This window comes from Ochotona curzoniae, unplaced genomic scaffold (genome assembly GCF_017591425.1).
Source record: "Ochotona curzoniae isolate NIBS_2020 unplaced genomic scaffold, NIBS_Ocur_1.0 contig_1093, whole genome shotgun sequence".
NCBI classification, from domain to species: domain Eukaryota; kingdom Metazoa; phylum Chordata; class Mammalia; order Lagomorpha; family Ochotonidae; genus Ochotona; species Ochotona curzoniae.
The window spans coordinates 1-12618 of record NW_024464948.1 but is presented as its reverse complement, the minus strand read 5'-3'; the positions used below and the strand labels follow the sequence as shown (position 1 = coordinate 12618).

General features: G+C 46.5%; 1 long non-coding RNA gene across 2 annotated transcripts; it reads left to right on the top strand.

The window, feature by feature from the left end:
* The first annotated feature begins 869 nt into the window (after positions 1-869).
* LOC121166852 lies at positions 870-11261 on the top strand. 2 transcript variants are annotated; one of them, XR_005885503.1, is made up of 6 exons: positions 870-928; positions 2859-2989; positions 4035-4183; positions 4985-5103; positions 8673-8776; positions 11251-11261. It is a non-coding gene; the product is annotated as an uncharacterized LOC121166852 (long non-coding RNA). The 2 variants fall into 2 exon arrangements; XR_005885498.1 differs by lacking the exon at positions 11251-11261 and having other exon boundaries at positions 8673-8930.
* The last annotated feature ends 1357 nt before the right edge of the window (positions 11262-12618 follow it).

The window sequence follows — 12618 nt, the reverse complement described above, 5'->3', positions numbered from 1 at the left end:
GTAGACAGCGCTGTTCCCGGCTCCCCAGCAGGTGGCGGCCCCGCGCCCTGGCCGCACGCCCGCTGCATCCCGCCGGCAGCACAGAGGCTCGCGCGGCCCGGGAGCGCGCTCGCCCCGCAGCTCGGGCGGCTGGCAGGCGGGCTGGCGCCGGTCGCGTCGGCCGGCAGCAGGGCCCATGTGGAAGCTCCTCCCGGCCGCGGGCTCAGCCCGAGGTAAGGACAGAGAGGGACAGAGGGCCCGGGTTCGGAGGAGCGCCAACGCGGGGAAGGAAGTGGTGGAGGGTCGCTTCCGGTCCGGTCCCCTTACCTTCCGGGGCACGGCGGAACGGGAAGGAAACCGTGGGTCGGGCACGCGCGTGGTGGTCCCGGCTGCGCCGTGGCGGGGAAGGCCGGCTGTCCTCGGCCCCGGGGTTGGGCGGGTGGACGCCCGGCCCTGTCCCGCGCTGTGCAGTGGCCGTGGGACCCCGGCGCTGTGCAGTGGGCATGGGCGGTGGGGCGGCTGGCCCTTCGCTGAGCCCTGGCTGAGGTGGCTGAGGAGAAACCGGTGCACGGAGAAGCTTTCTGTTGTTTCAGACGCGTTTCCTTGCTGTCAGCAAGAGGGGACAGCCCAGACGTTTTCTTTTTGAAAGAGACACCAGAATTTTGCATCTCCGAGTTCACTGGCCTAGATGTGTCCAACACTGGGGCTGGTCAGGCCCAAGCCAGGAACCCCGGGATGCAAGGGCCTCAGTTGCTGTCTGTCAGAGTGCGCCTTGGCGGTGCTGGGCTGGACCCCCTGCACAAACCTGGGATGCTGGTGTCCCAGGGGAGCTGCAGCAAAAGCCAGGCTACTTCACCCTGCCCCTTTCCTGTGTGTCTGCACTTCTCTAGTGGAAGTTGCTAGTTGCCTGCCTGCTGTTTGTGGTCCTTATTGGCTGATAAAAGAAAGGGTAAGCCGGGAAAGCCATGATTGCCTGTGTGCTCAGGGTGTTCAATTGTGAGGCAGTGTTGACTGGCTATGTAAGGAGGATTAAAAAAAAAAAGATTTCTTAATTTCACTTGAATGAGAGCAGGAAAGACAGAGAAGTCCTCAATTCTCGGGATGGCCTCCATGGCCAGAGCTGGACCAGTGCATAGCTGGCAGCTAGAAGCTTGTCTCATTTGCCCTACAATGTGGATACACGGGTGCAGGAAACTTGGGTCATGCTCCACTGCTTTCCCAGCCAGAAGCAGGGAGCTGGATGGGAAGTGGAGCAGCTTGGGGTTGAACCAGTGCCCACATGCGATGCCAGCACTGCAAACTGAAAATTAATATGATCTGGCCCCTGAAGGACTTTTGTAAACACCAATACAGGCATTCCTATGAACTTGGACCAGTGCAAGGCCAGACCATAGAGATTTCAGTTTGTCTCGTGGCTCTCAGGGTTCCTGTGGATGTGTGGAAAGCAGACAGATCTGAGACAAATTGAGTTTGGCACAGCATACCTGAGGAAAGGCTTCATGAATCAAGGTGTGGCCCGAGCCAGTGGAGGTTGAGAGAGCAGTACCCAATGAGACCATCCAGGTCCTCTGAGGTCTTGGCCACACCTTCAGGTGGGTGGCACCAGCATTGCCCACCCATTTCTTAACTAATCAAGAGATCACCAATGGGGAACATCTCACCTGTAGGTTCCTCGCCCAACAAGGAGGGGTCAAGGAAGGCTTAAAATCCTAAAATCCTTTCTCAAACCTTTGGTGTCTCTCTCTCCCTCCTCTTTCGAGAGCACCCCACCTCCCGGCTTCTCTTCCGGAGGTGCTTCCCCTTCCTTCCTTCCCTGCTCCCTGGTCCCTTCGCAAATAAACTTTTCTGTTTGTAACAGATTCCCGGCTTTTTATTTCTATACTAAGCTGAGGAAAGAACCCACCGGGCATTTCTGGTAACACCCAACAGTCCAGCAGACGGTAGGAGGTGACTTCCAGAAACAGCGGGATTGGTTAGTTGCAGCTCACTGTTGGCCTGGTCTGAGTGTGCAGTGAGAAGGCATTTGCCCTCAGGACCTGGTCTGAGTAGGTGACAGGCTGAGACTTAGCCATCTGTTACATGGATAGCACTGCTCAGGGCAGGCATTTGGCACTGTGTAGCAGGGCTAGCCTGGGAGTCCTGTTCAGCCTGTCTCCAGCTGTTGGCTAAAGTGCACCCTTGGCCACAGCTCAGAGTTGAATTACTGCCACCTGTGGACAGACCAAGTTTGAGTCCTGGGCTCAGATACCCTGGATATTTGGGCAGTGAGTCAGAACGTGTATCCCTGTCCCCCAAATAAGTAAAGTAAAAATTTACAAAGAATAGGGGCTGGTGTGATGGCTCAACTAGCTAATCCTCTACTGTTAGCACTGGCATCCCATATGGGCACTGGTCCTTATCCCAGCAGCTCCACTGCCCATCCAGCGCCCTGCTTGTGGCCTGAAAAAGCAGTCCAGAACGACCCAAAGCCTTGGGACCCTGCACTCAATATGAGAGACCTGGAAGAAGCTCCTGTCTCCTGGTCTCAGATCGGCACAGCTCCGTTGTTGTGGCCATTTGGGGAGTGAACTAATGGATGGAAGCTCCAGTCAAGTTCATATTGGGACTTTACTTGGGATTTCAGTAAATGTATACTTTGGGAAAGCAATTCCTTTCACTGTTGTTATTCCTTGAGAGAAATGGTATGCCCTTGCATTAATGTAGGTGATCTTTTGATATTCCTCAATAAGGGTTTAATAGAAAATGGGGGTTTAATTTATGTAAAACTGATTAACATTGAAATAGCAAACTAAAATATTTTCTTGGCATATCATGAATTTTATCCTATATAATGTACACATTTATGTATGTGTGTTTGTGTCTCATTTTATTCCTCTTAGAACCATACAGACTTTTGACTGGCACTGAGTACATCGTTGGAAGGAAAAACTGTGCTATTCTAATTGAAGATGATCAGTCAATCAGTCGAAATCATGCAGTGTTAACTGCTAATTTTGCTGTGACCAACTTGGTATGTTCCTGATTGTATTTTGCTAGCTTGCCGTGAGAGTTGAAATCAGTATATTGCCTTGATGTGAGAGAGAGAGCTGTTTGAGCATTTTATGCTTTTGTTTCAGTGACTTAGAAACTTGGAGAAAGTAGGTTGTATTTGTATTTGTTTACTTAACAACATTGACTGTTCCCTGGTGAGAGTTATTGGGCTTAGCTGTGATACATTCCTGATGCTCGCTCTTAAAGAGAGTATGTGACTGATGGACACAAAGTCTGGGTGTGTAAAGGGAGGCTCCACAGTGGGAATGACAGTTTTCCCGGGGAAGACAACTGTTGCTTCTGATCCACAGCTCTTTTGAATGGCTTGGAAGGTATTTGTTAGCTTTCACCAGAACCACGGGTGATGAGAGTGATAAAAATATGTGAATAAATACGTTCAAAATCATCGTGGTAGGAACAAGAAAGTGAAAGTAAGCAGTTAGTTTGAACAAATGTGACAAATGCACAAGTGATGGATTAGTTTACTGGCATTTAGGTTTTGTGTCTATTTGTGTTGTAGAAAAGCATTATTATAGAAGTTGCAATAGAAAAAATAAAATTATTACCAAAAATCAGAACCTCTAGGCTTTATGCCTTGTTTTTACTCGCCCAGTGTTTACCATGTGCTTTTGATAATGTAAACAAAGCAAAACGAAAACGTAGGACTGAAGCTGTCATGTTATGCATGAAGCAAACTGCTGCCAATCATAAAATTCTCAAGTGTGTGAAATGGAAGGGTTGGGAAAGTCCCAACTGATTTACAGAAATAAAGAAAAATGTGTGTTCCAAGAGTTATAATTCTGAAATTCAGAGATTTTCTTGAAGGGAGATATTTATGTTAATTGCTAATTAGTCCTTTGAAGGCAGCCAGAACAGTAGCTGTCATTCCCTGTGGTGGCAGGATATGCAGCTGTTTATTATTTTACCCTTTTCAAAAGTTACCAAATGTCTCCTGTGAATCATCTCCCCCTGGATTGTATGTGCTTGAGCTGTAAAAGACTTGTAATTACTTCTCTAATTTTCAGAGTCAAACTGATGAAATCCCTGTATTGACAATCAAAGATAATTCTAAATATGGTACCTTTGTTAATGAGGCAAAAATGCAAAATCACCTTCCCCAAACTTTGAAGACAGGGGATAGAGTCACCTTTGGAGTGTTTGAAAGTAAATTCAGGTATGGATTTGTTTATTTAATTTTTGTTGTTAAAGATTTACTTTTACATGAAAGGCAGATGAACAGAGAGAAGGAGAGACTGGAGATCCTAGCCTTCACTCCCAAGTTGCCACAACAGCCAGAGGTGGGCCAATCTGAAGCCAGGAACCAGGAGCCTCTTCTGAGTCTCCCACATGGCTTAGGAGTCCCACAACTTTGGGCTGTCCTTGACTGCCTTCTCAGGCCACAAGCAGGGAGCTGGATCCACATTTGGGAAGCTGGGGTATGAACTGTTGCCCATATGGAATCCTGGTGGAAGCTTAGTGTACCAAACCAATGGCACTGGCCCCACACTTTTTAAATTAGATTAAAGTGGACAATTTTATCTCACAACAATTGAATTTTAAAGCAAAGATAAGGATTATAAGATGAAGTATAATTGACTTCCCGTTTAGCACAGTAGTGAACTCTGTGTGGTTGGTATATTTTGTGGATCACAGGTGGGGGGTGACAGGTGGGTAAAAGTTTGTGTTAGTCCCTGTGAGTTGTGATAGGAGCCTCGTTTGTTTGATGCTTCATAAGTTAAAATGTAATGTTGATGTTGGCCATGTCTTTTTCTTCTTTGGGAACACAAGATTTAGGAGGTAAGAATTTCCTAAGTTACAAATTTATAATGTGTCAAAATTAAATGAATAATATGTTGTAAGCTTAAAGTTGTAAAGTATTGTAAAGTTGTAAAGTCTTTGTAACTGTGATAACGTAACTTTATTGTCATTCACAGGGTAGAGTATGAACCTTTGGTTGCCTGTTCTTCTTGCTTAGATGTGTCTGGGAAAACTGCTCTAAATCAAGCTGTGTTGCAACTTGGAGGACTCACTGTGAACAGCTGGACAAAAGAATGTACTCACCTTGTCATGATGTCAGTGAAAGTCACCATGGAAGTAAGTTGAACTGTGTTCCCATATTAAAACAAGTTCTGGGACCTTGAGTGAACTCACCACAGCACAGAGTTAGCACCATGTGTCTCTTCTGTCAGATTGTCTTCCTCCAGTCTCTGACATTGTCTCATGGTCTCATGCTCCCTCAGTTAAGCTGTAATCACACAAAGATTTCTTTGCTGTATCTTTAAAGCCCTGAGATGTATGGATATGTACCTTCCAAAGATGCTGACTAGTCATTAAAGCAGTGATGTATTTTGGTATATTTTCAGGTTTTGCATTTTCATCAGATTTGATATATCCAAAGGTAATTGAAGAATGGCGTTTAAGATGTGATTTGTTAAACAGGCTGACTGTGCAAAAGATATGTGGGATTGTTTTAGGCTGTGTTTGAAGATGCAAAAACCTTTTGTTATAATTAATTAAATATTAGTGTTATATTCTAATTTATACATAAATGGCTCTTATGTGTGTACATATATGTGTATGAAATAGCTGTCAAAGAGAAAGGCTTTTTGCCCAGATTGAACCTGAAGTTAAATTTGTACCATGGTGAAGTTACCCTGAACAAAGATAGTTTCCTCTTGGAAAATTTAGGACATTGATTTTTTTGCTGCTGCAGCAAGACTAACTTAAAAAATACTCATGTTGATAAACTCACAGGTAATAGATTCATAAAACATTTGTAAAACCAAAATTCATATGCATGAGGACCTGATATTTAAATGTTAGCTCAGCATAATCCCCCTTAAGATATTAAGTTACTTAAATGGAGTAGGTAATGATACATGGGTTTAGAAGGCCTGAAATAAGGTCAAAGATGCTTTGATTGTCTTGGGAGATTTTGCCAAGTCCTCAGAGCTGGACACTTCTAGTACCTGACATGCTAATGACCACCATTAGAGACACCACCATGGAGTGTGCAGCGTTTCTTCTTTGGTGTTTCTGATTGCTTTTTGCGAAAAATAAATAAAATAAAAATAAACCCTGGTCATTAGTTTTGTTGCTCAGCGTTCTCAATGCATAGTTAGGCTTATAGGGTTTTGTTTTGTTTGTTTTGCTTTTGTTTTGTTTAGATTATTGAATGTTAGAACCAGAGGGAAACCTGAGGAGTATTTAGTTCAGCTTTTATATTTTGAAGAGCAAATTGAAGCTTGGAGCAATTACGTGCTTAGCCAGAATCGCGCGTGTTGGCAGTTTTATTCAGTTGTTGATATATCAACCCAGCCATGGCTCTTCCATACCCCTACCAAGCTCACACATGGTTCAGTAAGGGCTGAGACCTAACCTAGTCTGTCACACAACCCTCCCCGGTCCTCCAGAGCACCAGATGGTGTTGGAATTTGGCCTGGCTTGGTGCTTCCCATCCCAGTCCACAATTGTGCCAAGTGAGATTACGATCGTATCCTGATCAGAATGTAGCCTCAGTTCCAGCCCATGCGCTCCTTGGTGGGAAACTCAACCCAGCTAGGGTGTCCTGTTATTTCCCCAACCGGGCCTCTGCCCTGCCATAGAGCAGGTGTAGGCCGGTGGTTGTTCTGTCTCTGTTTGGCAGAGCCCCTCACTTGTCGTGGCCCCTTGGATGCTGTGGCTTAGTGCCTCTGCCTCACACAGATCAGTATGTGCAAGGACCTACCTGGCATGAGCTGTGCTCCAACCTGATTTCTGTTGTTACTTGTGAGTTAAGGTTTGTTCAGCCTTGCCCCTTCTGTCCCCTTCCAGTGGCAGCCCGGCCCACCCCACATCCTGTTTAAAGATGCACATTTGGGTGCTGCTGCCTTGACCTACCCTGACTGTTGTGGATTCCTTTACCCATGAGTGATGGCAGATGTCGTGGTCACACCTAGCTTAGACCATTGCAACCCCAGCTTGGGAACTAACCCGGGGGATTTGTATTCCAAAGGGTTGGACCCACACAACCCCACAGAGCCTACCCCCAGCCCAAGTTCTCTTGTGTGCTGGAGAGTGTCTTGATTTGCCAAATGTGACCACTCCACAACTCCAACACTCAGTCGGGCAATGGTACCCAACACTGCCAAAGAGGCCCCCATCCATAGCTTCGGTGTGGGCTAGTATATGGTGATCAGTGATGTTCAATACTAATATCCCATCTCTGTATTCATAATTGAGCTGTTGCATCTGTCTTACTAAAATTATCTTCTGGACACTTCCCCCAAACCCCTAGGTCTTGGTCCCCTTGCCTGCTTGTATCTTTCATGACACTGTCACTGAGAATACCCGAAAATTCACTTTGCACCTACACTCAACCTAGTCTTAGTCATGAGTGACCCAGGCAGCAATTACATATCTTGAAAACCCCAGAGTTTGCCCTTCCGGGCGGCCAGCAGGCAAAGCCTGGCACCACTTGGTGCACTGGCCGCCCTGGGGGAGGCCGAGGACTCGTTCACTGCCTTGTGGCAGTGTCTTTGGCGTGAGTCCCCCGCATTGGGTCCGACCCGGCAGGGGCACCCCCCACAGTCGCCACACTGCAGGGAGCGTCAGTTGCCCCCAAGCCCAAGGACCGAACTCCTCCCAAACTCCCCCAGCCGCATGGTCTTAGCAGCTGGGCGGAGCTAGGAATTTCCACCCAGTTCCCAAGTTCCCTCATGGCGGACTTACCCTGAGGGAAGAGCTCTCTTGGGTCCTGGGGGAGGCCGAGGACTCGTTCACTGCCTTGTGGCAGTGTCTTTGGCGTGAGTCCCCCGCATTGGGTCCGACCCGGCAGGGGCACCCCCCACAGTCGCCACACTGCAGGGAGCGTCAGTTGCCCCCAAGCCCAAGGACCGAACTCCAGTCTTGTGTTGATTGAACTTAAATACTCTATGTTGCATTTGGATGATCTCATTCACATAGGAAGTTGGGATCTGTCAGATTCCAGTCTTTAGAGATACCCTCAATCTGGTCGCTCCTAACACCTGCATTATTGAAAACATATGTATAAACTGTATAGTTGGATTATTTCCTAGAATATGCCAGCTCTTTCTTATTTTAATTGCCCGCAGTAGTATTTTCTAGTCCTTTATGAGTTTGTGGATGTGTGTTACTTGAGGCTGATAGCTTGATTCACGTTAGTTCACAGTTTCGTTCTCTCTTTATGTGTGCAACAGCTTCCACTGAGCCTAACCAGTTGCTCCTTGATTTACTGTGTTGAAGAGGCTTTATTCTATACTCTTACTCCTTCTGAAAGCAGTAAGGCTCCACAGAAATTTCCATTTATCTCTTAATGTGTATTGCCTCTGCAGGATGGGTTTGATTTCTTCAGCCTGAACGTGTACTTGTAATGTTTTTCCAATTGGAATGCATTTTTAAAGTCTTTGTGTTATTCTGCCTATCCCAAAGGACTACTGTGTCATTGGCTTCTGATAATTGAGTAGTTCTGGTTTGTGGTATAAAACTGAGCAAATATGAAATTCTATTTTACAGATTGTGACTTCGTTTATCAAATTAAGAAAAGGAAAGAAAACAGTTATTAGAAAGGCATGTTTGTAGTTTATAACATGAATGTTTTCTTTAGAAGAAGCTATCATAATGACTATATATATATATATCCACATATATTTTCTTTCTTTTAGACGATTTGTGCACTCATTTGTGGATGCCCCATTGTAAAGCCAGAGTATTTTACTGAATTTCTCCAAGCAGTTCAGTCCAAGAAACAGCCTCCACAAATAGAAAGGTATATTATGTGTTTCTAATTAACAACATATGACAGAAAAGATGAGCGCATTGACTTTCGGTTAACTCTCTGGAATTCTAGATGTGATAGTTGCTGTGTTCCACGTTTTTCTTGTGTGTGTATGTGTTCCATGTTAATGAGATTTTTTCAGTTAGTATGTAAAGAAAGAATACCCCAAATTCTTAATTGGTTATTTCTTCGCTCTGTGAAACAGATGTTAACTGCTAATATATAACAAAAAACTGTTGAAGCATGGTAAATAGGTCAGCATTGCTCATGTGCCAGTGTCGGGGTCATGGGTGAGGTACCCATGGTAGTGGGGCTGCAGCAACCCTCTTGGAGAACCACATATTTGGACCTAAATGTTGACGGCACTGGGCACTGCTTTTGTTACCTCATTTCAAAATGAGATCACTGACACAGTTTAGTAGCTCTAGATTAGTAATTCCATCTATAAAATCTGAGCACATGGCTTGCTCTCATCCTACTTGCTTGTTAAAAGAAATGTTGATTGTTGGTAATTGCAACAAAATGTGGATGATACATGCCAGATTTGTGAGCCACTAGACTTGGAGATCTGGCCTAGACTTGGAGAGGGGTAGTACCTAATACCACCCCAAGTCCCAGGTGAGGGGAGTGCCTCCTGAGGAAGGGGCCATCTGATTGACAAGTAGATAGACCACATTGCATAAGGTAGGGGGCTTTGGCTTCCAGTTGGTGATGCTAAGCTTGCTACTTATGTGTCCTGTTTCACTCTCCCACTAAGAGATTTCCAACCCCTTTTCTTAAGGGCTGCTGGAGGATATACATTTGTCTCATCTTCTGTCGCTGCTTCTTACTGATTAGGTGTGAAGATCTTCATGTCCTGGGTTCAGAAAGCTCTCTGCATCTCACCTAATGGCTACATCTCAGGAGCCATAGAAAACTTAGCTGATTCTGCTGGCTGTGTCCATAGATTACTGTCACTAACTCTGAGAAGTTTCTGGCCTTTTTTGTCTTTGAGGTGGCGTCTGAGGACCTCAGCTGGTTTGTAGGAGCAGGCCGACTCATTCGAGTGCACCTGGACATGCTCCCCTCCTCTGCACTGGAGTCAGCGCAGGCAGCACAGCATGCACTGTGTGTTTCAGCACTAGGACACACAGCCCACTCTGTGCTCCCTGAGATTGGGGATCCTGCCTTGTCTGGGGCCAACCAGTCCCGAAAGCCTGGGGTTCTTGGTGACACCAAAGGCTGTTGGTTGGATCACCCCACATTTCCTGCCATGGGTGCGACTGCCTGTAACCTGTTAGACCCCTAACCTGCTGCCCAAAAGCCATCAGTGCAGCCAGATTGTACGATTACAAGCTTACATTGATTCTATAGAATGACTGGCTATTTCAAATGGCCTTAAGTTTAGGAGTGTTAAGCAAGTTAAGAATTTCCAAAGTATTTTTATCAGCATGTTGTAGTGTTACTAATATTTTTATTTTATAAGGATTTATTTATTCTTATTGGAAAGACAGATCAGGTTTATGACGAGAAAGAGAGACAGAGACAAAGATCTTCCATCCGCTGGTTCACTTCCCAAATGGCTGCAACAGCCAAAACTGAGCTGATCTGAAACCAGGAGCCAGGAGCTTCTTCTGGGTCTCCCAGATGGGCACAGGATCCCAAGGTTTTGGGCCTTCCTCTGCTGATTTCCCAGGCCATAAGCATGGAGCTGGATGGGAAGTGGAACGGCTGGAACACAAATCAGCACCCATGTGGGATGCCAGTGCTTACAAGACAAAGATTTAATCTCTGAGCCATTGCGCCGGGCCCACTCATTTTATTGTTAGAGGAGTAACAAAGTGGTTCATGTTCATAAGCATGTCTTATTGCATACATATGTATGAGCTATGTTTTTATAGGACTGACAGATATAGATTTGTTAATATTGGCATCACCATAAACACATGGTTATGTGTTATGCTACATCACGATGGGTATGAAGTACTGGGTAGTAGTGGTAGTTTGTGATTTTTGTCCTTCTACTTCCAAAAATTTATTTATTTTATTGGAAAGGCAGATTTATAGAGAGTAGGACAGAGAGAAAGATTTTCATTCCACTGGTTCAATGTCCAAGTGGCCACAATGGCCAGAGTTGAGTCGATCTGAAGCCAGGAGCCAGAAGCTTCTTCCAAGTCTCAATGTGGGTGCAGATCCCAAGATGTTGGGCCATCCTCCAAGGCTTGTGCAGGCCACAGGCAGGGAGCTGGATGGGATGTGGAGCAGCCAGGACACAAACTGGCAATCAAATGGGACCCCAGGGCATGCACCGCAAGGATTTAGCCATATGGGATCCCAGTGCTTTCAAGGCAAGGATTTAACCACTGAGCCATTGTGCCGGGCCTCCACATCCTCTTTTGATGTCACCTTCAGCCTGATACACATCCTTTGAGGTCCTGAGTGTGGACATGATCACCAGGGGAAATGCAGAAGTAGGCAGGTGACAGAACCTTAGAGAGCCACTGTCAGCAGGCTTCTGTGGACGTTGTCTGAGATGCTGAGTCTCCTTTGTAGTTTGCTCTTTGCTTTTCTGCTGGCCCCATCCACGTGGCCTTTCATTTTCTGCCCTGGTGGCCCAATGTGGTGCTGACCTCCTCCAGAGTGGCCAGAAGAGGATCAGGGTAAAGCATACACACAGAGGCGGCACAACAGCCTAGAATCACTGCCCATGTTACCTTGTGGATATTTGAAGATCTGGCCAAAGACTATCCAGTGCTGGTGACCTTGAAGGGAAAAGAGAGAGAAAGGAGGGAGGGAGAAAAGTAAAGAAGGAAGGCAGGCAGGCAGTAGTAGGTTTTTTTTTTTTTTAATATTTATTTTTATCTGGGGCCAGGTGTGGTTGTCTAACAGCTAAAGTACTCACCTTGAACACGCCGGGATCCCATATAGGTGCCAATTCTAATCCTGGCAGCCCTGCTTCTCATCCAGCTCCTTGCTTATAGCCTGGGAAAGTAGTGGAAGATGGCCCAAAGTCTTAGAATCCTACACCCACTTGGGAGACCTGGAGGAAGTTCCTGGCTGCAAGCTTTGGATCGGCTTAGCTTCGGCTGGTGCAGTCTCTGGGGTGTGAATTATCAGATGGAAGATCTTCCTCTCTGTTTCTCCTCCTCTCTGTATATCTGACTTTGCAATAAAGATGAAATAAATCTTTACATCATGCATGTGGCATAGGTGGGGGGCAGACCAGGCTGAACCCATTCACATCAACTGCTGGCGAATCTGAGCACCAGCATAGAGTGTGGGTCAGGCCAGTTTCAGTCACAACACATACTAGTGCACATTGAGGAATGCCAACGTGAGGTGAGCCATACCAGATATGGTTGCAGTGCCCAAACAGCACACGTGAGAACCTGGGGGGTCGAGGGGAGGGAGAGGAGGTAAAGCTGACAGGGGAATGTGGGCTCCCCTGCTGGACAACCACTCCTACTGGAGAGCATGAGTTGGGATGGGGGCAGACCAGACTAGGCAGGGCTACAACACCTGTGGGCCTCATGTGAGCTAGACTTGGGGAAGGGCCAGGTTTGGCTGACTGTTCCGACTGGTGCAAGCAAAAATTAGAGTGGGTGAGGGTTAGTTGGGCTTTGCCACATCATCAGATGGCAGAGGCTGGCACTGGAGGCCAATTCTGTTAAGTTAAGTGCCAGAACCACCTGGAGAGTGCACAATCCGGAAGTTGGCTTGGCCTAGTAGGGAAGATAGTGGGCACCTCCCTTGTGGGTAACCACTCCCACTGGAGAGCATGAAAACCAGGGCAGGGACAGGGGTGGCTAGACAGAAAGGCATCTGCAAGTGTGTGTGGGGGCTGGATAGTAGGT